Raw genomic sequence first — 21,742 nt, 5'->3', positions numbered from 1 at the left:
AAAATGAAAATACCACATCAAAATTTGTGGGATGAAGTGAAAGCAGTGCTTTGAGGGAAATTTATAGCATTGAGTGCATATATTAGAAAAAAATAAAGATCTAAAATAAAGAACTTAGATTTCCACCTTGGGAAAATAGAAGAGCAAATTAAATTCAAAGTAAGCAGAAGAAAAAAAAAACATAGTAAGTATTAGAGCAGAAATGAATGAATTGAAAACAGAAATTTGATAAAGAAAATCAATGAAACCAAAAGCTGGTTCTTTCAAAAGATTAATAAAATTGATAAGCCCCTAGCCAGGATAACTAGGAAAAACAGAGAAGACACAAATTACTAATAACAGAAATGAAGGAGGGAACATGACTACAGATTCCCTGGGAAGTAGAAGGATAATAAAGGAATATTATGAACAGTTGTGACCATAAATGTGATAACTTTGATGAAATGGACAAATTCCTGAGAAGACACAATCTGCCAAAAATCACACGAGAGGAAATAGATGATCTGAATAGGCTTATATCTAATTAAAAATTTGAATCAATAATTAATAATGTTCCAAAACAGACAGCACTAGCCCTACTTGGATTCACTGGTGAATTCTACAAAACATTTAAGGAAGAAATTGTACCAAATTCTCTATAATTTCTTTCAGAGGATAAAAGCAGAGGAAATACTTCCTAATTAATTCTGTGAGGCCAGCGTTGTTCTAACACCAAAACCAGACAAAGATACTACCAGAAAACCATGGACAATTATCTCTCTTGAACATAGATGCAAAAATTCTCAACAAACTATTAGCAAATGGAATCCAAAAAAATATAAAAAGAATTATATGTCATCACCAAATGGGATTTATCTCAGGTATGCAGGGCTGGTTCAGCATTTGAAACTCAAATAATGCAATCCATCACATCAACAGACTAAAAAAGAAAAATCACATGATCATATCAATAGATGCAGAAAAGCATTTGACAAAATCTGATACCTATTCATGATAAAACTCTCTATAAACTAGTAGTAGAGGGGAACTTCCTCAACTTGATGAAGAGTATCTACAAAAATTCTACAATTTACATCACACCTAATAGGGAGAAAATCAAAGCTTTCCAACTAAGATCACGTAGAAGGCAAGGATGTACCCTCTTACCACTCCTTTTCAGAGTCATGGTGGAAGATTATACTAATGCAATAAGGCAAGCAAAGGAAATAAAAGGTATACAGATTGGAAAGGAAGACATAAAACTCTTTGTTTGCAAATGACTATCATCTATATAGAAAACTTCAAAATAATCAACAGAAAAACTCCTGGAACTAATAAATGATTATAGCAAGGTTGCAGAATATGAAGTTAACATACAAAAGTCATTTGCTTTCCTACATACTAACAATGAACATGTGGAATCTAAAATTAAAAACACAGTATCATTTACATCTGTACCCAAGAAAATTAAATACTTAGATATAAATCTAACAAAATATTTTTAAATTTGTGTGAGGAAAAACATAAAACTCTGGTGAACAAAATCAAAGAGCTACATAACCGGAGAGACGTGACAACTTCATGGATAAGTTGTCCATGGAAGACTCAATATTGTCAACATATCACTTCTTGCCAACTTGATCTACAGACTTAATGCAATCCCAATCAAAATCTCAGCAAATTACTTTATGGATATTGGCAGACTGATTTTAAAGTTTATATGAAGAGGCAAAAGGCCCAGAATAGCCAACACTTCTATTAGAAGATAAGCCACAGAGTGGGAGAAAATACTTGCAGAAGACACATCGGATAAAGGACTCATAAAAAATGTACAGTAAGAACCCTTAAAACTCAGTGATAAGAAAACAAACAACCTGGGCCAGCTCCGGTGTCCTGGTGATTAAGTTTGGCATGCTCCAGTTTGGCTGTTAGCTCAGGGTGAATATTCCTCAGCAAAAAAAAAAAAAAAGAAAGAAAACAAACAACTCAATTAAAAAGTGAGCCAAAGACCTTAAGAAACATCTCACCAAAGAAGATATACATATGGTAAATAATCAGGGAAATGCAAATTAAAAAAACAATGAGATACCCTTACACACTGATTAGAATGGCCAAAATCTGAAAGAATGAAAACACCAAATGCTGGTGAGGATGTGGAGTAACAGGAACTCTCATTCATTGCTGGTGGGAATGCAAAATGGTACAGCCACTTTGACAAAGTTTGGAAGTTTCTTAAAAAACTAAACATACTCTTACCATATGATCCAGCCATCCCACTCCTTGGTATTTACCCAAAGGAGTTAAAAACTTATATCTACACAAAACCTACACAAGAATGTTTATAGCAGCTTCATTCATAACTGCCAAATTTCAGAAGCAACCAAGGTGCCCTTCAATGGTTGAATGGACAAATAAACTGGGGTACATCCAGACAATGGAATATCATTCAGGGCTAAAAAGAAATCAGCTATTAAGCCATGGAAAGACATGGAGGAACCGTAAATGCATATTACTAAGTGAAAGAAGACTGTCTGAAAAGGCTACATATTGTGTGATTACAACTATATGACATTCTGGAAAAGGCAAAACTATGGAGACAATAAAAAGGTCAGTGGTTGCCAGAGGGAGTTGGAAAAGGGTAAAGAGATGAATAGGCAGAGCACAGAGAGTTTTTAGGGCAATGAAGATACTCTGTACGATATTATAATGATGGATGTATGTCATTATACATTATCTAAACCAATAGAATGTAGAACACCAAGAGAGAACCCTAAGGTAAACTGTGAACTTTAGGTTATTATGATGCAGTTTAATCCTTGGTAAAAAAAAATGTACCATTCTGGAGAGTAATGTTGATAAAGTGGGGGGGGGGGGGGGGGGGTGGCGCTGTGCATATGTGGGGACTGGGGGATATAGGAAATATCTGTACCTCTCAATTTTGTTGTACACCTAAAACATCTCTAAAAAATAAAGTCTAAATAAAAAATTAAAAATACTGATTAAAAACTAAAAGCTAAACAAAGAAAAATTAAACCTTTGCTTAAAACTCTAAGGTTGTCAATATTGTCCCAATATTGTTATGCAACCACTAATGCAAGATGAATGCACTCTTCTCCTTTCCTTTTTCTCTTTTAAGTATCTGTAAGATGTAAATGTCCAGGGCATAAATATTATTTCTTATTTGCTGTACAGTGGGGAATTCTGTCATCTTCCAATGAAATAGACGTTTTTAATTTGCATGATTTCCTAATTTGTAAGCACATATAAATGCAGAATAAATAGAAATGAATTTTTCAAGTTCATAAAAACATTTATGTACTGAATTATTGATTTAATTGATACATTGATTTAAAGGTCTCCTTATAACAGGCACCGTACTTGGTTCTGAGAGTGTGAAAATGAAAGAGACTCTGCCTATTTGAGGGAAGAACATATAAACATCATTAAAATAAGAGTAAGTTGTTATGCCAAGTCTTCACATTTCTGCCTAGAGTGGTGCATGAATCAAGAAACACAGAAGACATCATGCTTTTGTTGAGACGTGAAAGATCAGTGGGAATTTGTTTGCTAGGCAAGAGAGAAGCACACAAAGGGAGCAGTTTTGCATAGTCCTGTATGAGTAGGTGGGCATGTGTCCTAGGAATACCAAGTTGATTTGTATGTGTGTGTGTGTGTCTATTTGGAGTCCTGAGAAAATGGGAAAGGTGTGGAAAATGAAAGTAAATCTGGAAAGTATGATGAGGAGGCATGAGGGACATTGTGGACAGCTAAGTAGGGCTAGATGGTAAACCACCATGTGTGGTAGGAGATGATGGCAAATCATGGAAGGATTTTAGGTAGAAAGACAACATTGGATTGTAGTTTAGAACAGTTCCTCTGGGGCTAGTGTGGTGAGTTATTTGGAAAGGTCTGAGATGGGGGTAGGGACATGGAGACTATAATAGTAAGGAAATTTTCCAGAACATTTATAAAAATCTTATATAAATAAAGTTTTAAAATATTTAGTAATTTCTGCTTAGGTCCTGAACGTTGATTCTAAGTTTGGTAAAGATGTGTAGTTAGATACAGGTTTTCCAAGGTCTCCTGTCCCTGGGTCTTACCTTCTGTGTAACTGCTTCTCTTCAAGACTGCTTCTCTGGCAGGAGTTTTGGGGGCTGCAGCTCTGGGAATGTGTTTTGGCTTTATCATCTTATGAGATCACAACTCACACATGAAGGGAAGAGTTACAGACTTGTTTCTAAAGATATGGATGGCTTTGCCATCAAACAAAGAATGTGTTGTTTAAAAAAACCGGGTGTCTTCCAGCTCTGAAAGCCTGTGGTTCTTAGTTATTTCAGCAATGGCTTTCTATTGTCCTATAAACCATGAAAACAAGTTAGCATATGAATCTAAGAAGTGAGGAAACTCCCAGAGTTGCTTGAAATGTGCAAGGAGGGTTTGAATCAGTATAGGTTACACATCCACATTCTCAGAGCTACTTTCAGGGAAGTTTGTGGGAAGATTGTCATCCTGTAAATCTGTGCAGCACTGCCTGCCGCCTCCTTCCATCAGCAGGTTTCCCATGGGTGTGTGGCGAATCTGGTAGAACAGATAAAATGCAGTTTCTTTATTCGGGGCTCGTTATATCTTAACTGCGATTACATCAAAGGTTAAATTCTGTCTCCATAAACACATGATTGACTTTTCTTGTTGTATCATGATGCTTCTCTGTTAGATCTTACTTTCTGTTGTTTGTGTCAAAATGCAATTCCACTGTAGTGTATTTTGACAGTTAATCTTTTGTGCTTCAGATGGTTTAGAAATTTTTCACATAAGTAACTCCTGGATCAAACATATTCAATTGATGATTTGCTTTTGAAATCTATTGTTAATGTATTTAATGTTTAACTACACATCATGAAAGTGTTAACATTCTTGTTCAAGGTTTTTGTACTTGATGTTTTTAAAACTTGCTGTTTAATACAGACATTCTACTAAATGAGTGGAAGCATACTGTTTCTTGAATAACCTTGACACAGTGCCAAATCATAAGGATGTTATAACATGGAATGATGATTTCTTTGCTTAATAGATTGAATATATATATGTTGTTATAGAATAGATTTATTAAAAATAGGATATTTGTGATTTTAAGTCGTTCTTGAGAAGGTCCTTGTGAAAGTTAGTTGATTATTTTGACCTAAGTTTTTCCTATTTTAAAGACACATTAAAAGTTAATTATCTAAAATTGGTAAAGTTGCTTGAAGTTTGTGAAGTTGTCAATTGTGGAACAACTGAATTTTTTCTTTATAAAAGTTTTATTGAAAAACTAAGTATTTATGCTCTTAAAGAATTAATAATATTTCTCTTAAGAGTGTAGGTCCAGACGGAATTATTTTTTGTCCCATGGAAGCAATTCAGATTATTCCTGCTGATTTCTCATTTCAGCCATCAGTATCACCTAATTTGTTATTAAGATGTTTTCCCTGATGAAATTTTTCTCCTGTAGCGTTTAGATAACCTCTGGCTTACTTTTTCCCACCTTCACCAACTTCTTTCTTCATTTCATTTTCTTCAACTTCACCATGTTGTCCTTATCTTTTTAGATTTTTTTTCCATGAGTTTTTACTCTCTTGTCTCATAGGCAGCAGCTTCATCCTCTTTGCCACTCTTTCAGAGCTGTGCCCTTCAGATGTATTTTTCTGAAACATAACTGCTCTGCCTTTGGAGTAGTTGTGTGCATGGTGAAAGATATAATAAAAATTGATGTAAGCTGATTACTCTACTGCTGAAAACCCCACATTTGTTCCCTTTTGCACTGAGAATAAAGTCCAGGTTTTTGTCCTTGTCCTGTGAGCCCTCATGTGACCTGTCCCCTTCCCTGTCCTCAAGTTCCATCTTTCCCTTTAGTTTTCCTCTATACTCCAGCCACATTGGCCTTTGCACAGTTGCCCAAATATTATGAGAACATAAACATAACGAGAATCATATTTTATAAGTTTTATCAGTGAGATAAACTACTGGAAGTTGAATTTCAGAGGTAAAATATACGAAAATTAAAATTTTTAATTCAAAAAGTAGAGTACTAACTTATCTTCAAAACACTGTCTATGCAGAAGAGTAAAGAGTCCTTGTTTCTCAAACTTGTACTGATGCTCTTTCAGATATTTTGATCTTGGGAACATTTTGGTAATCTTTTTTAACATTAGAAAAACCTAGCTTGAAGCTGATTAATTATTTTTAAGTTGGCATTAGAGCTCCCAGCACTGCATTTGGAGGTGGTGATGGTTCTGGTGATTACTAGGCCAAGAAGGTGGTTATGGAAATGGGTGGCTGAGACGGAAAGAAGGAAAAGTCAGAGACATGACAGATTGGGATGTAAGGTGGTTTAGACGCAAGGACTTCGAGGTCATCCAGGATAAGAGCTGAGATTGGGGTAAAGAATGGGAGCCAGGTGCTGACCGATCTAGGTACAGGGAACCCCAGTGTCTTGATAGATGATAGAAAGATGAGAGGCTGCTGAAGGGAAGCTCTCCGGGCATGTGTTTGTACCATTGTATTAATCATATTTTTTATTTTCTGTATTTTATGTTGTTTTGACATCTTGGTGCCTTGCTAGTTCTGGAGAGACTGCCCCTTGCACATCTAGCTAATTCCTAAAGATAGAAAACAACTTACCTGGGAGTGTGCCTTTTATATGTAAACCAACCAATCCAAAGCTCTTATCTGCAACCACCTCCTTTATCTAACTCTCACACACCCAGCCAACATTTCTCCTGCCCTAAATCACCCCAGGGCCAGGTACTAGACAACTAGGGACTATCCCTGTAGTTCATTCAGAGCCCACTAAAATTATTCAAACTAGTCAATCCTAAACTTACTCAAATTTACCTATCCTGCCTCACCCATTCCTTCCACTGGAAACCACAATAAAAACTCTTGGCCGTGGTCTCTGCTCATCCTCCTTTCCTGGCTAAACTTGCTGCTTCCCCATGTGTCCCTACAATATGTGACATGCGTCTTTCTCTTGGAAGCTGAGTGTTAAGCTTCTTTGAATGGCATTGACCTCTCTATGTCATAACTCAGTCACCTCTATGGGTTAAATCCCAGGGGCATTTACAACAATGAGGAGATGCTGTATCTTTCTAACCACAAGGAATTGGTCAGGAAAATTAAATAAAATGACCTACGAGATAGATTTGTTTTCTATCCCTTGAATTGTTTTTTATGAACACAATTCACATATTTCTAACCCCTATAATTTTCATATTTTGGCTGACTATATAGTTAATGGTATATATTTCTTAATTGTGAAACAGTTGCAATGGTTTTAGATGCATATTTTCTTTCAAATTCCGATCTCTATAGTGAGGCTCATTTAGTTCCTTCCAATAAAATATTTTAAGGTCTTCTTATTAAAGCTGGAATTAGAATAATTATCATTATTTATAAAACACTTCTTAATATAAAAGGAACTCCAAAGAATTTATAATCACTCTGTAAAATTGAAAGTAGAAAGCACTTAAAAATTCATGAGTATAAAATAAAATATGCTTCAATAAAATTTGCATGCAGAGCTAGCTTATATTTTAGAACACAACTTAGAAAGTTGTGTTTACATTGGGGAGCAATCCCCCCAAACAGAAAATGCTAATTAGAAAAAAATGCCCCAAATAATGATAAATATATTTCCTCTAATTAATCAATGAATATCTAATGAGGACCAATTGTTCAGTACTCTACTTCTAGTTTGCTGTTTCCCCATGCTGGTAAATCCACCAAGCTTGTGGTGGTAGCTGAAATGTAAAAAACAATTCATGTGGCCCAAGACATGGCACACAATTAAGGTAAGGGTTATTATAGTGAGCATGAGTAGTATTCTCAACAGGATCACTACTGGCGTTTTGGGTGGTGGTGTCCTTTGTAGTGTGAAACTTTACACAATATCAAACAACCCTGGCCCTATAGAACTTCTCAATGATTGGGACATCCCACATGGCCCCTGGAAATATTGTCTGAGTGATATAGCCCCCGAGTTGAGATCTACTGGTATAGAATAGGGGCTGGAAAACTTGTTCTGTAAAGAGCCAGATACTAAATATTTTCCAGCGTGGGCCATACAGTCTCTGCCACAACTACTCAAATCTGCTGTTGTAACCAGCAAGCAACCATAGACAAAATGAAAAAGAGTGGCCATGTTCCAATAATAACTTTATTTACAAAAGCAGGAGGTGAGCAGATTTGGCCTGCGGACTGCAGTTTACTCACCTCTTCCTGTGTACCACAAGTCTACCAGTTTCAACACAAGGAATACTATTTGAAACAATCAGTAGCAGTATGTCAGTTATGGGCTTTGGGGCTACAAATAATATGAAGTCATATCCATTGTTTCTAAAGGTAAGATAGTTTCAGTCTTGGCTAATTGAATGTATTATTGTCATAAAAGACCAAAGTGTGTTCCTTCCTTCTACTCTTCTATCCTCAGCTGTTGTCATTTTCTTCCCTCATTGTCACAAATGGATGCAATGTGTCACATGTAGTTACAGTAGTGCACAGGGGAGAAACACATGTCTGTCTGATCTCCAGGAAAACCTTTCCCAGAAGTCCGTAGCTGACTTGCTGTCAGATATCATTTGGGGACAAACCCAAACTGGAACTAAGAATGGCAAAGAAGAAATTCCAATTATGTGGAACTCCACATAATTGCCATAGAATAATTATGATCTTCTTCCTTGGGCTGGAGAAGGATCCAGCCCTAACCCAGACCTATGGATACACGATATTTGAATGAGTTGAGATTGTGTTTAAGAAAATGAACATCAGGCTTTGAGGAGTTAGTAGAGGAAGATGTCTGTGCGATGCAGTATTTTCCATATTAGTTATATTATACTTTAAATATAATTCTGTCTTAAATACTATTTGAGGCCATTTGTTTTCCTCTGTTTCCATTCTAGTCAAAGGGAGCGTTTAATACATACCTTTGTTTGGTCAGAGGAGAGATAGAAGCGTGGACCAAGGTTCTACCCATTGACTATAGGTAATCTCTCTTTAGTGTTGAAGGGCCAATGGAGAGCCATGTCTTCCTGTATGAAGTCAGTAATATCACTGTGTGAAAGACAGTATTTAAATTTGGTTAACAAAGATTACTTAGTAGTCTTTAAGGAATCTCTTAAATAAACCCCTAGATAATCATATGTAGTTAGTGTATCATCTGGTTTGTATTATAAGAACTGAAAATAACTTGTGAGAAGCTTTCTTACTGAAATGTTATAATTATTTATTTTAGTGCTGAGTGGAATACAGAAGACCATCTGGTTCTTTCAGGCTCATAAAGGTGCTGCCCTACAGTTTCAGATAAAGCAGGAGATTTGCTGAGAGAATCATCTGGGTGGCTGGGAAGTGAAGATATAACTAGAAACTCATTTTCCTACTTCAGGTGCTGTGTTTCCTGCATTACATCATGGCGTTCCTGCAGCAAAGTGCCTGCTCAGAAGACTTTATGTTTGTCAGGAGGGATGGCTCTAGTTCAAGTTCTGAATTTTTTCCTGGAGCTCTTCCTGAATTTTGAGTTCTTTAAGCTGTCAGTATTGGGGTTGAACAAATACCTTAGATGAAACTATGTTTACTTTAGTGGCTTTTGAAGAATGAAGAATAATATTTTGTGGGTAAATTTGTTCAAGAAACCTTGTTTTGTATCTCCCTCATATCACATCACCTGGGAAGTGGCTGCCTCTTTTATGCCAATCATTTACTTATGTGTTTATTCAAAATATGTTAAATTCACAGTCTTGTCTTCAAGGTTCTCAACATTCTAGTGTGAAAGGGACAAATAAAAGAACAGTTCAAATACAGTGTGATGTATAGCACAGTAGAGGGAAGCACAATGTGCTCTCAGAGCAAGAGTGGGTCTGAGCAGATCAAGAAATGATGCCTGAGTTGAGTCTCAAAGGATAACTGAGAGTAAGTCAAGTGAAGAAAACAGGGAAAGAGCATCCCTATAGTTGGAGTGACATGGGCAAAGGCTTAGAGGCATCACAAAATATTGAATGTTTGCAGAACAGCTAGTAATTCAGTAAGTCTAGAGTTTTACAAAGACTTAACATGCAAGGTGGATGAATGCTGAGTAATAAGTCTATACTGGAGGACAGTAAGTATAATTGGAACTTGATCCTGAGGCAATGAAAGTCATCAGAGGCTTTTCAACAGAGAGTGACATGATGTAATTTACATTTTGGAAAAACCACTAAGACTGCAGAATAGAGGAGGGATCAGAGGAGGCTAAGATTGAAGGCAACATGACAGTCAAGGGGCTGCTTCAATAATCTAAGGAAGAAATGATGAGAGCCTTAATTAAGGCAGTGGTGATAGAGAAAAAAAAGTGATGTTTGGGAAATATTGAAGATAGAATTTTTAGAGTTGATGTAGGAGGTAAGAGAAAGGAAAGGAGTCAAAAATGACTCCTACATTTCTGGCAGGGCTTGATAGTGGTTCTGTTTATTGACATGTGAATTCAGGAGTTGGACCAATTTGAGGTGAAAGATGTTGAGTTGACCTTTAAGCATTTTGGTTTTGAACTGTTTGAAACCTCCTAAATAGTTGCATATAGGAGACTGGAACCCAGGCAGGAGCCCTGAGCTAGAGAAATAGATTTGGGAGCTTTCAGCATAATGTAAGCCACAGACATGAATGAGACTGCCAAGAGACTGTGTGTCAAGCAGGGAGAGACAAGGGACAATGATGGAATTCAAGGTACTAACATAAAGGGCATGGGTATAGAAGAGCAAGCCACCAAGAAGACTAAGAACAAGATGACAAGAGGGTGGAGGAAGACCAGGAGAAAGTAATGTCTTTGAAGCCAAGGAAAGAGAACAATACTGTCAAATACTGCTGACAGATCAAATAAGATAAGAACTGAAAAGGAGCCACTGGATATTTTGAGGTTATATATTTATTTATTTTTATTTAGATAAGAAATATGTGATCATTGTGTAAGTTGAATATGTATATGTGTATATTTATATATATGTATATATACACACACATATATAAATATATGAGGTGAAAAAATATATGTAATTATGTATAACTTAAGAATTGCCCCAAATCTCATCACCCAGCATAGCTACTGTTAAAATTTTGAGGTATATCTTTCCAGACTTTTTCTCTATGCAAATATATTCTCTATATCTAGATATATGTCTATATATAACAAAATGAATTCCTATAAAAATATGAGACTCTGCATGAATTTGCTTGTCATTCTTGCCCAGAGACCATGATAATCTTCTCCACATCTTTCTAATTTTAATATATGAGCTGGCAAAGCACATGGTGTCCATTGAATTAAGCGACCAGGAGACGATGTGTAACTTTGCAAGGCTAATTTCAGTGGAATGTTGAGTGCAGTAGCCAGATTGTTGTGGGATGGGTAGGTAGTCAGGAAATTGAATGAACATTATAGAACACCCTTTCAAGAAGCCAGGATCTGAAAAGGAAAGGAAGTATAGTATGTCAAGAGAGGAGTAGGATGGAGAGGGTTGTGGGGTTTTTTTGTATTTTCCTGTTTTTGTTGGGCAAGACTTTCCACTGACTAGAAGGAGCCAGAAAAGTAGAATAAATTGAGGATACAAAGAGGCCCTGATTGATGGAGTGAGACCTTAGGAAGCAGGAAACGATGGGCTCTAGGAAAGAGGGAACAAGTCCCGTCTTCCAATAAGGTAATTGGGAAGGAGGTGACAGTGGACAAAGATGCTGATGTGTTTGTGGATGGTCACCTGAGGTGATTCTGGTCACCTCAGAATGAAGATGGTTGCTACTCACATGTATTCACTTATTTGACGAAGGCTTTTTGAACTTGCTTGAAAAGAGAACCGCCATATTGGATCAGATCTATTATCTGTTCACTTGCATCTTGAGAGTGGTGCCAAGAGATGCATGTTAGAAAGGTATAGTCTTCTCTGATAAACTGAAAGGTCAGGAACAGTCCCCAAATGCTTTACTTACCTGAAATAATCCATTAGGGATTTATTATCCACATACTTCTATGAAGCTACTTGAAGCTGTGTATTTTCTTAACTTGTCTGTCCCCTGAGACTTACTACCTGAGAAAGAAAGTATTTAAACTAGGGAAGTTGCATTGTATGTTGGGGAAAAACACAGATTTGGAATAAATCTTGATTGAATTCCATTAACCTTGGGAAAGTGACTTAATGTCCCTATGCTTTAGTTCCCTTATCTGTAAAATTGAGGCATTATCATATTGACCTCACAGCTATGAGAAGATAGCATAAAGTGATGTATGTAAAGTGCCTAAGCAGCAACTGCTCAGAACGAGTGCTCAGCATGCACTGCTGTGTTGGTGAATTGCTTTTTGCTTGTCACTCTCTGTGGTCAAGGGCTCCCATTCACTCTAGCACATCAAGATTTGATGATAGGAACATAAAACTGTTAATAATGATGATAAACTTTGACCAGTGGCTAGGAGTGTTCAGTGAAATCTTTGCTGTTGTAAAATGTAAATATAATAAACTTAATGGAAAGGACTACTCCCTTGAAATGTACAGATTTAACAGAGCTCTGTTTGCATTTCCTAAATGCCACGGTACATTTTATTTTTGTATTTAAAAAAGCATATCACCTGAGGTATTTTTTGGCTCATAAGCACAAAATTAAATGCCACAGATGGCCAGAAGGAAACCTGGGTTATTGTTTCTGTTTTTCATGTATGATTTTCTCTATCAACAAGCTTAATAAGGTGATTTACCAGGAGGCATAGATGCTGAGTACTGCTGATGCTAAAATATCAATCCTCACTATAAAAGACTTCTAAGCAAATGTAATTGCTGTAATGTGTTATGACCTTTCACGGCTGGTAATTCAGTTGAAAGGGGCAGGGATAACTCTGCAGGCGAACTATCTCCCATTCACTGTAGCTGCCATCGGATGCACAGCATTACCTGGCTTTGTTAGACCTGGTGAATAAGCCACTTTAACATGGGAAACTGAAAGAGGCAGGGGAATTAGGCTGAGATCATTTCTCTATGAGTTTCTGCAACTTGATGCCTTATTAACTCACTAGCACGTGTGGATTTAACTTTGACTTTTAAAATAAAATATAATAACCCACTGGAGCTTGCTTAAAAAATACAAGTCCTTAAGTACTAATTAAGTATTCTTATAATCACTTAACAATTTAAAATAGCTCTTGCCTAAATATCCACATTTATTTCTTTACATCCTATCTTAATATTATGATTACTTTGTCTTCTTGACTCTCCATCCTGGGCTTACTTGAATGCTTTTTCATAATCTTGCTCATTTTTGTTTTCAGCATTTTTCTGGCAGCAATTCAAAAGGGCATGGAGTATTTCCCCGTAGTTCTGTTGCACAAACTACTCCATATTACTTCATCAATACATGCAAAATTTGGAAGTGCTCTTGGTTATCTCTTTATCACCTGATCTACATGCCCTGTTGAAATGGTTGGATAATCGCCCTACAGAAGCCCATCCCCAACTGAGCTTACTCTCTGGCACTCCTTTCTTGGTGTGTGGTTCCTCCTTTTACAATCTGATGAGTCAGAGCAAGTCTCATCTCACCAATCAGCATTAAGCAAATCTGATACACCTTGATTTTTCCCACAGCACCTTGTACACATTGAGTGGTTAGTACATATGCATTGAGTGAATGAATGGATGGATAAAAGAGAGAAGGAAGGAAGAATGGGAGCCTGACTACTTTGCTAAAATATTGAAGGCATTCTGAGGGAGGAAAATAACTTTTTGTTTTGTTTGTCATATAAGTGGCATCTAAAGTGGTACAATCTGAGCTGAAAACTTTTCTGCATAAGAGTATTAGTGTTGTATTTTAACTATAGTCATTGTGTGTGTGATTGTGAGACTTGAACTTAGCAAAGAATCAAGTCCACGAGTACTCATAACATTTTTTACTAAATGCCCAGCACTATGCTAATCACTGTGAAGGAGGTGGAGTACCTCTCCCTGGGTGCATTAGAGAGGACAAAACTTATATAAAGCAAATAGAGAACAACACAAGGCAATTTGTATTTAAATTAAATATTACCTAGTAGTCATTCTAATTATCTGGAATACTGATGGACTTCAGAGAAAGGAAAAGTCACTGGGCCTTGGGGACAAAAGGCCATTTGAGTCAATGAGGGGAAGGAAGACGTCTCGTGGACCAACTTGCACAACTGGTACAATCCTTTTCTCAAAGTTCCTCGTGTGGAACTTTGCAGTGAATTAAATATCAAAGCAGACATCACTAGTTTGGTGAAGGAAGCCCTGAGATTACTTTTTCCTGAACGAAAATGACACCTGGTTTTAAAACATAATAACTGAAAACTAGTGGTCCAGTTAAAATAAGAACTGAAGCTATATGTTTTAAAAAATATGTAGGGGCCAGCCCAGTGGCGCAGGGGTTAAGTTCCCACGTTCTGCTTCTCGGCGGCCCAGGGTTCACTGGTTCGGATCCTGGGTGCAGACATGGCACTGCTTGGCACGCCACACTGTGGTACGTGTCGCACGTATAAAGTAGAGGAAGATGGGCACGGATGTTAGCTCAGGGCCAGGCTTCCTCAGCAAAAAGAGAAGGACTGGCCATAGCTCAGGGCTAATCTTCCTCAAAAAAAAAAAAATTAATTAATTAAATAAATAAATAAATAAAATAAAACATCATTAAAAAATATATGTAAATAAAAAGAAACCTGAATATAAATTATGTTCTCTGAATAATACCAAAATATCATTTGTTTTGGGTCTTTAGTAAGTATTGAACAAAGAATATGTCAAAAAATAAGTCTGAAAGATATTTGAAAAACTGTTACTCTCTAGGAAATGGAATCCACTATTAAAAATATTAAAAATCGATACTTGAAAAAAATAGATAAATATTTGGATTTTATAGGAGCATATTTAATCAAACCTTTGCAAAGGACCTAGATCTAACACCCTATTATATTCTACGGATCATAGAAATGGAGTCAAAAACTTGATTTTTGCCCTAATGGGTTTATAATCAATTGGTTTATGTAAAAATAATGTCAATTTCTTAATAATGAGCCAGTTAAGAAAAGGAAGATTCACTGTTACTGACTATAAATCCAGTAACAATTTAGGGGTTATGAGAAGATGCAGTGTGAGTATGTCAATATTTAGGTGTTGGAGGATGAGAAGGAAGGTGTTCCAGTGGGGGCTTTGGGAAGTGGTATGAAACATGCGTTATAATGTTGTCCAAACCTGAATGCAGCAGAAGACTTATGTTAAAGAAATAAGATCCAATAGACCCTGGTCAGAAAGTTGAGTGCCAGCCTTGTTACAATGAGGACTTGGGACTTGGAGAAGAGAGTTAAGTAGTCATTTTGGTCCCCTAGGAAAGGAATGTTTCAGATAATTATTTTGGAATGAATTGTACAGCAAGACTGAAGATAAGGAGAGCAGTTTGATGGTTATTTTGCTGCAATCTGAATATGAAATGTTGAGATTCTGGTGAAGATTAGAGTTACATAATCATTGCATATGGAATTCTAATTTTCAAGAGGTTAGAAGGACACGGAGTAAATTAATTGCAAAAGAAGCTATGTTCCTTTTAAATAATTTGAAGTTACTTTTGGACTAGAAAGATAATTCATCAAAATATGTTATCTGAAACATTAACAGTTCTTATTTTTAATTTTTGAAATCTACTGCCCAAATCTGAATTCAAGTGTTGCTTAAGGAGAAAAAACAGGTACAACAACGTTAACTCTTAGTCAAATATATTTTGTTTAGAAAAACTGAGTTTTTGTTGGAACTTTGGAAACCTGATGTAGCATATAGAGTAAGCACTGCCTACCTGGATGTCACATGTGTTCACATCCAAATGGAAAACAAGCCATAATTTAGGAGTAGATTGAGTCTGTATATGCTCCAAAATGAATTTAAATGATGAGACTATGAATGTAGTGAAAAGCCAGGAAATTAATTTGACAGATACTAGCTTTCATTTTGAATTTCAAATTACTGGCTTTCTATTAGCATACTTCAGGAGTAGTGAATTTCTATTAAGTTGGCACATAGTTTTAAATTTTATGAGTATGCTATTGTAAGTATAAAAAACCATTTCAGTGAGATATGGACATGGTTATTTCTTTTTTAATCAGCAAGCTCTAGGCTATATATTATTAGTCTAAACTTGTCATCCTGAAAGTCTTGAGGCTGTGGATCTTGCTTCATATATTCCTTTTTTTTGGTGAAGTTTTGTTTATTTGGATAGAAAAAGTAAGAAGCTCTGAAGAAGATATAATAGCTTCATATCTATTTGTTTTAAAAAAATATTAAAGTCTTCTTTAGTAGACTTTTATGTGTAGACATGAAATGTTATTAAAGCCTTTTGAAATTATTAGAATATTTTTGTTCAATAGTGTTTCTTTGGGTGTTTTGTTACAAGGGATGTGTTTATCATAAATAGAGGTCTTACAGATATTGTAATACTTGAGGGTAGTGTTAAATGTTGCTTTACCAGTAGAAGAGATAACTTCCCCACGCTCTTCCTCTGCAAATAGCAAAGGACAGTTAGAAATTATATATCATTTCAATTTTGAATAAAATGGTGGTGGGGGCCGGCCCAGTGGCGCAGTGGTTAAGTGCACACGTTCCGCTTCTCAGCGGCCTGGGGTTCGCCAGCTCAAATCCCGGGTGCAGACATGGCACCACTTGGAACGCCATGCTGTGGTAGGCATCCCACATATAAAGTAGAGGAAGATGGGCACGGATGTTAGCTCAGGGCCAGGCTTCCTCAGCAAAAAGAGGAGGACTGGCAGTAGTTAGCTCAAGGCTAATCTTCCTTGGGAAAAAAAAAAAAATGATGGTTCCTATAATCACAGCAGTGACTTTCATCTAGGTTCACTGAGCCCGGGCTTTGACTGGTTATTAGGTAGAGGACGGTGATGGGTGATATGCTGCCCCTTTCTAGTCAAAGGAAGAGGAAATGAGCTTAAATTGAGCAAAGTTAATGGAGGAAAATAAGAAACAAGACTTTTTCATATTTAGGCCGGTAGGCCAGGCCATTTCCACACCCAGGGTACCACCCGGAAGAGTGCTGAATATCCTCTCCCCTGCTTCCATTTAGACCTGCTTCTGTTGCAGCAGAGTGTATTCTGGTGGGAATCAGGGTGTCTTTTACTCTCTAAGGATATTTGAAGGATAATCAAATGCCTCCTTCTTTGCTTTTGTTTCTCAACTTCTGCTCCTGCCTGTGATGCATACATGCACACATAATCTCCTCACCTCCAGACAGAAGGCCCTCTTACAATAGGGCGCCTGGGTATTAGAGGTGCCTTCCTTTGTCAACAGCAGAAAATGTAGAACTACTACTGTATTTCAGATAATTATTTGGAAGACTTATTTTTATAGCCCTCAAATAACTTCAAATTATTTTAGGAACACAGTTTCTTTGGAAACATTTGTTCTCTATTAAACAATTATTTCTTGACTTTCATTTCTGCTTCCAGTAGACCGAGGGCTGTGACTCTCTCCCTCTGTTATTTTACATTCTTCACAGCGATCACTAACACAGCAGTGATTCTGACCCGAAAAGGGTCTCCCGGGGGGCTACTGGAACTTCGGGGGTGATTGGGGGTTGGTGTTGATGTGGTTTGAAAAACGTGTGATTCTGATATGGCATTCCACTTCCCCACTGAGCATCACTTCAAGGCACTGGATCCCCTAAAAAGTGTAAATAGCTTTCAGAAAGTATAACAACCATTATTACAGTGATAATTGTAATAACACTACCAGTGTTATTATTACTGGTCTCAAGGTCTCTGCCGAGACGTCCCATATCTTCCTGATCACGTCTTCCCTGCTGCCATGCATGGCCATGGTCTGATTACAACAGTAGTTCTCAAAGTATGGTTCCTGGACCATGAGCATTGTCTGGGAACTTGTTATAAATACAAAAAAAAAAAAAAAAAAAAAGCGTATTCTCAGATCCACCCCAGATCTAATGATTCAGAAACTCTCTGGGTGGGTCCTAGCAGTTTGTATATGAACACACTGTCCAGGTGATTGTAATGCACACAAAATTTGTGAGGCACTCTCAAATTTGTGTGTGCCACCTGTATTATTTTCCTGTTGCTGCCATAAAAATTCACCACAAACTGAGCAGCTGAAAACAACACAAATTTCTTATCTCATAGTCTCAGAAGATCAGAAACCCCTGGATGGACTTGGCTGGGTCCTCTGCTTAGCATCTTACAAGGCTAAAACCAAGATGTTGATTGAGCTGTGTTCCTTACCAGAGGCTCTGGGGAAGAATTCACATCCAACCTCCTTCAGGGGTTTGGCTGAATTCAGCACCTGGTAGTTGTAGAACTGAGGTCCCTGTTTCCTTGCTGGCTGTGTCCTCCAAGGCCTTCTCTTAGCTCCTAGAATCTACCCACATTCCTCTTCATGCTTTACATGTGGCCACCTCTAGAAATAGTAGCTCAAGTCCTTCTCACACTTTGAGTCCCTGTGTCTTCCTCTTCTGCCCCACCTGACATCCTTGTCTGCTGCTTCTCTGTGACTGCCTCTTCTACCCATAGCCAGGAAAAAGATGTTTTTAAGGACCTACCTTTACATTGGGCCCACCTGGATAGTCCAGGATTATCTCCCTATTTTAAGGTCCAGTGATTAGTAACTTTAATTACATCTGCAAAGCCCCCTTTACCCTGTAATGTAACGTATTCACCAGTGTAACACAAGGGGGCTGAGGTCATGGGGGCCCAAATTCTGTTTATTTGGCATAACTCATCCTATGGTCTTTGTCTTGGCTTTGCCAGGGTGCTGTGTCACTAGCTGGCCCTGACTCACCAGCAGCATCCCATTCTCACCACATGGGACCAAAGGTGGCTGCAGGAAACTGAACGCAGGACCTGCCCTGTCTTACCAGGGAGTGAAACCACATTTTCCATAGGCTCCACATGTGAATCAGGGCACCTGCCATTTGTGTCTCCCGTATCTTATCTAACATTCCTTTGTGTCCTTCCGCTTCCCCTCCTTCTCTCATTCTCCAGAAGGGGCTGGCTTCTGGGTTTTCCATTCCTGCCATATCTCTATCTTCCTCACCTTGTTCAGAAGCCCCACGGTGATCCTGGCATAAACCTAACCCTAGGAACTCCTTTTTAGAAGCAGGAAAGCATAGTCATTATGAGCACAGACTCTTAAGGCCAGGCAGTTCAGGCACAAATTTTGTGACCTTGGGCAGCTTTCTTAACTGTTTCATACCTCAGTCTCCCTGTCTATAAATGGGAGAGAATAATAACGCCAGGTCTTTAGCCAGTATTATTATTATTCATGGAAGAAACAGTATGATTCAGTGTTTCCAGGCTTGATTCGGAAATGCTGAAGAAATTTAGAAAATTCTCTCTCTTTTTCATTTCTCACTCCCTCAGCAAAGCTTTGTTTTCAAGCATCTTGCCTTACAGGATCTCCATTCACCCCTACCCTAGTGGATCTCTTGAACTGGCTCAGTTGATAATCCTGCAGACAACATTACAAAGAAGTAAAACCATCACTTTTTGGATATGCACCTATTTCATTGATTTTTAGAATAAATCGATGTTATATAAGGTATTACCATCCTCTTTTTTTTTTTTTTTTTTTTTTACAAATGCTGAAACTGAAGCTTAAGTAACTGACTCAACATCTTATGTGTGGAGATAGGTGAATACATCTACTGTTAGTCATTAATTTCTGAATTTGCTTGTCAACAAAAGCAAGCCGTCATCTAATAAAGACTCACAGAGTTTGTTTCCAGAACTGCTCAGTATTGGTGAAGAGAAAAATTTGTGAAGGGAATCTGAAGCTAGAGCCCTGTGGAGGGAGGGAGGTTTGGGTGGCCTCCTGGGCAACTAGAAAGCTTCCTGGACCATCACTTTGCAAAAGAGCAGAGGACTGGTAAGAATTCAGAAAGCTCAAAATAAATTTTCCAGGGATGTCTGGAAAGGGAAATTTCTGCAGTGAATTATGCACTGCATTAACATATTTGTCATTTGAAGGCATTGCTTGGGATAGCCAACCTCGAGAGATTTTCTGTTTATCAGGCACTTGACCCTCTGGCTTGTCTTTTTGTCAGGTTTTGCTTTTTGTATTGTGAGTGACAAATCGCCACTAGAATCCTGACCCACGCCTCTTCCTTACCCCCTTGGAGAATCTGAAATTATCTAAAATGTTACCATGTAGTCTGTGTTAGCACCTTTCATGGGTACGCAATTTGATACTTTTCAAGAAGAAAGTCTTCTCAGAGATTAAGTAAATTGTTAAGAGCTTGTTCCTGGGCTTGTGAAATTGTAATGTATAGAAGACAACCTTGTTGTCTTTTAGTATGTACAACTCTTGATTTTCACTCTTCCACTGTGTCCAGTCGGTATTCTATCTCCCTACCGAAAGCAAGGAAAATGAGTGTCTTTTTCCTTTGAATTTAAATCATTGAAAAAAAATGTGTTTGTTTTACATAGAGCCACTTTTGTTGGCAAAACAGAGTGCATTAATTGTACAGATGTGTAGTGTGGATTTGAGTCAGTGTGTCATTCCATCCTCAGAAAATTGAAAGGCTGATGTGACTACACATTTGATTTGTTCTCTTCTCATTTGAGTCAATTTGGTTGTTCCACACAGAGGAGTGTCAATCTGGATCTCTCTTTTTAATGGGTGCTTTCTTATTCCCCCCAGAGGTAAAGAATTTCAAAAAAAAGATACCTAAATTTTGGAAGCCATAATAAGTAATATTTCTAGAAATGTTTTCTTTCCACTAAGTTATTTAATCCTCACAATAACCCTGTAAAATACTTATCTTGATTTTTTTCATGAGGAAACGGAGGCTCAGAAAGGCTAGGTAATTTGGACAACATGCCAGAGTTCATCCATTATAAGGCTGCAATTCAAACTAAAGTCTATTTGCCACCATTCTGCTAGTTATTGCTGAAAAACACTTAGTGACAAATTCTCAGTGACGTACAATAGCAAGCAGTTATTTTTTGGTCCTTTGTCTGTGATTTGATTGGGAGTTGGATGACGAGACTTGGCTTAGCTGGGCTTGGCTCCAGCTTCAGCTTGGATTCAGGTTTGCTCCATATGTCTTTCTTCCTTTTTGGACCAGTGGGCTATACGTGACTATCATGGCAGAGGGTAGAGGCACAAGAGAGCAAGACCAAGCAAGCACATTTCGAAGGTCTGCTCACATCATATTTCCTAATGTTCCGTTGGCCAAAGCCCAATATTAATTTCTCGTGGAGGGGAGGGACAGAGGAAGGAGTGACTATTTACTGAATAATCATCCAATGTACCTTAAAAGCCTGTGTGTTTTCTGTCTTTCTTCAGAATTTACAAATATTGAAAGTATAAGTAGGATGACAATCTCGATTGAGAGTCAACCATCTTGTGTTTTCTTGTCATGGGGGGCACATACAAAACTGTCATTCCTACTTGCTGACTACAGTTGCCCCATTTCTTTGCTCTAGAGGATGTTTGACTGTTTTTCTCTTCTCTGCTGTCATTTGTCCTTACTGGCACTGAAGATGAAGATCATCAATAGGTGAATCTGGAAGACTATAGTTATGGTCATTAACCTGGAGTGGAATAATTTTTTTCTGTTTTTATGCAATTTCAATTGTCTGGGGGTTTTGATGGAGAAATTTTTCTACTACAAGGTCTAGTACATACAGCAGAAAGCAATCAAGTGTGCCCAGAGTAGGAGGACACAAACACTTCTTCCAGAAACAACAGATTATAAAGATTACACCAGC

General features: G+C 37.6%; 1 protein-coding gene and 1 non-coding gene across 5 annotated transcripts in view; one reads left to right on the top strand and one right to left on the bottom strand.

The window, feature by feature from the left end:
- Positions 1–21,742, top strand: part of CTNNA2 (catenin alpha 2) — a 1,089,024-nt gene that overhangs the window by 108,856 nt on the left and 958,426 nt on the right. The gene's annotated exons all lie outside the window — the stretch shown is intronic.
- On the bottom strand, positions 11,184–11,286 carry LOC123286774 (U6 spliceosomal RNA). The gene has a single exon (XR_006529577.1). It is a non-coding gene; the product is annotated as a U6 spliceosomal RNA (small nuclear RNA).

This window comes from Equus asinus, chromosome 6 (assembly GCF_041296235.1).
Source record: "Equus asinus isolate D_3611 breed Donkey chromosome 6, EquAss-T2T_v2, whole genome shotgun sequence".
In the NCBI taxonomy this organism is placed as follows: Eukaryota; Metazoa; Chordata; class Mammalia; order Perissodactyla; family Equidae; genus Equus; species Equus asinus.
The sequence above is the reverse complement of the archived record's forward strand: the minus strand, read 5'-3'. Positions and strand labels throughout refer to the sequence as shown.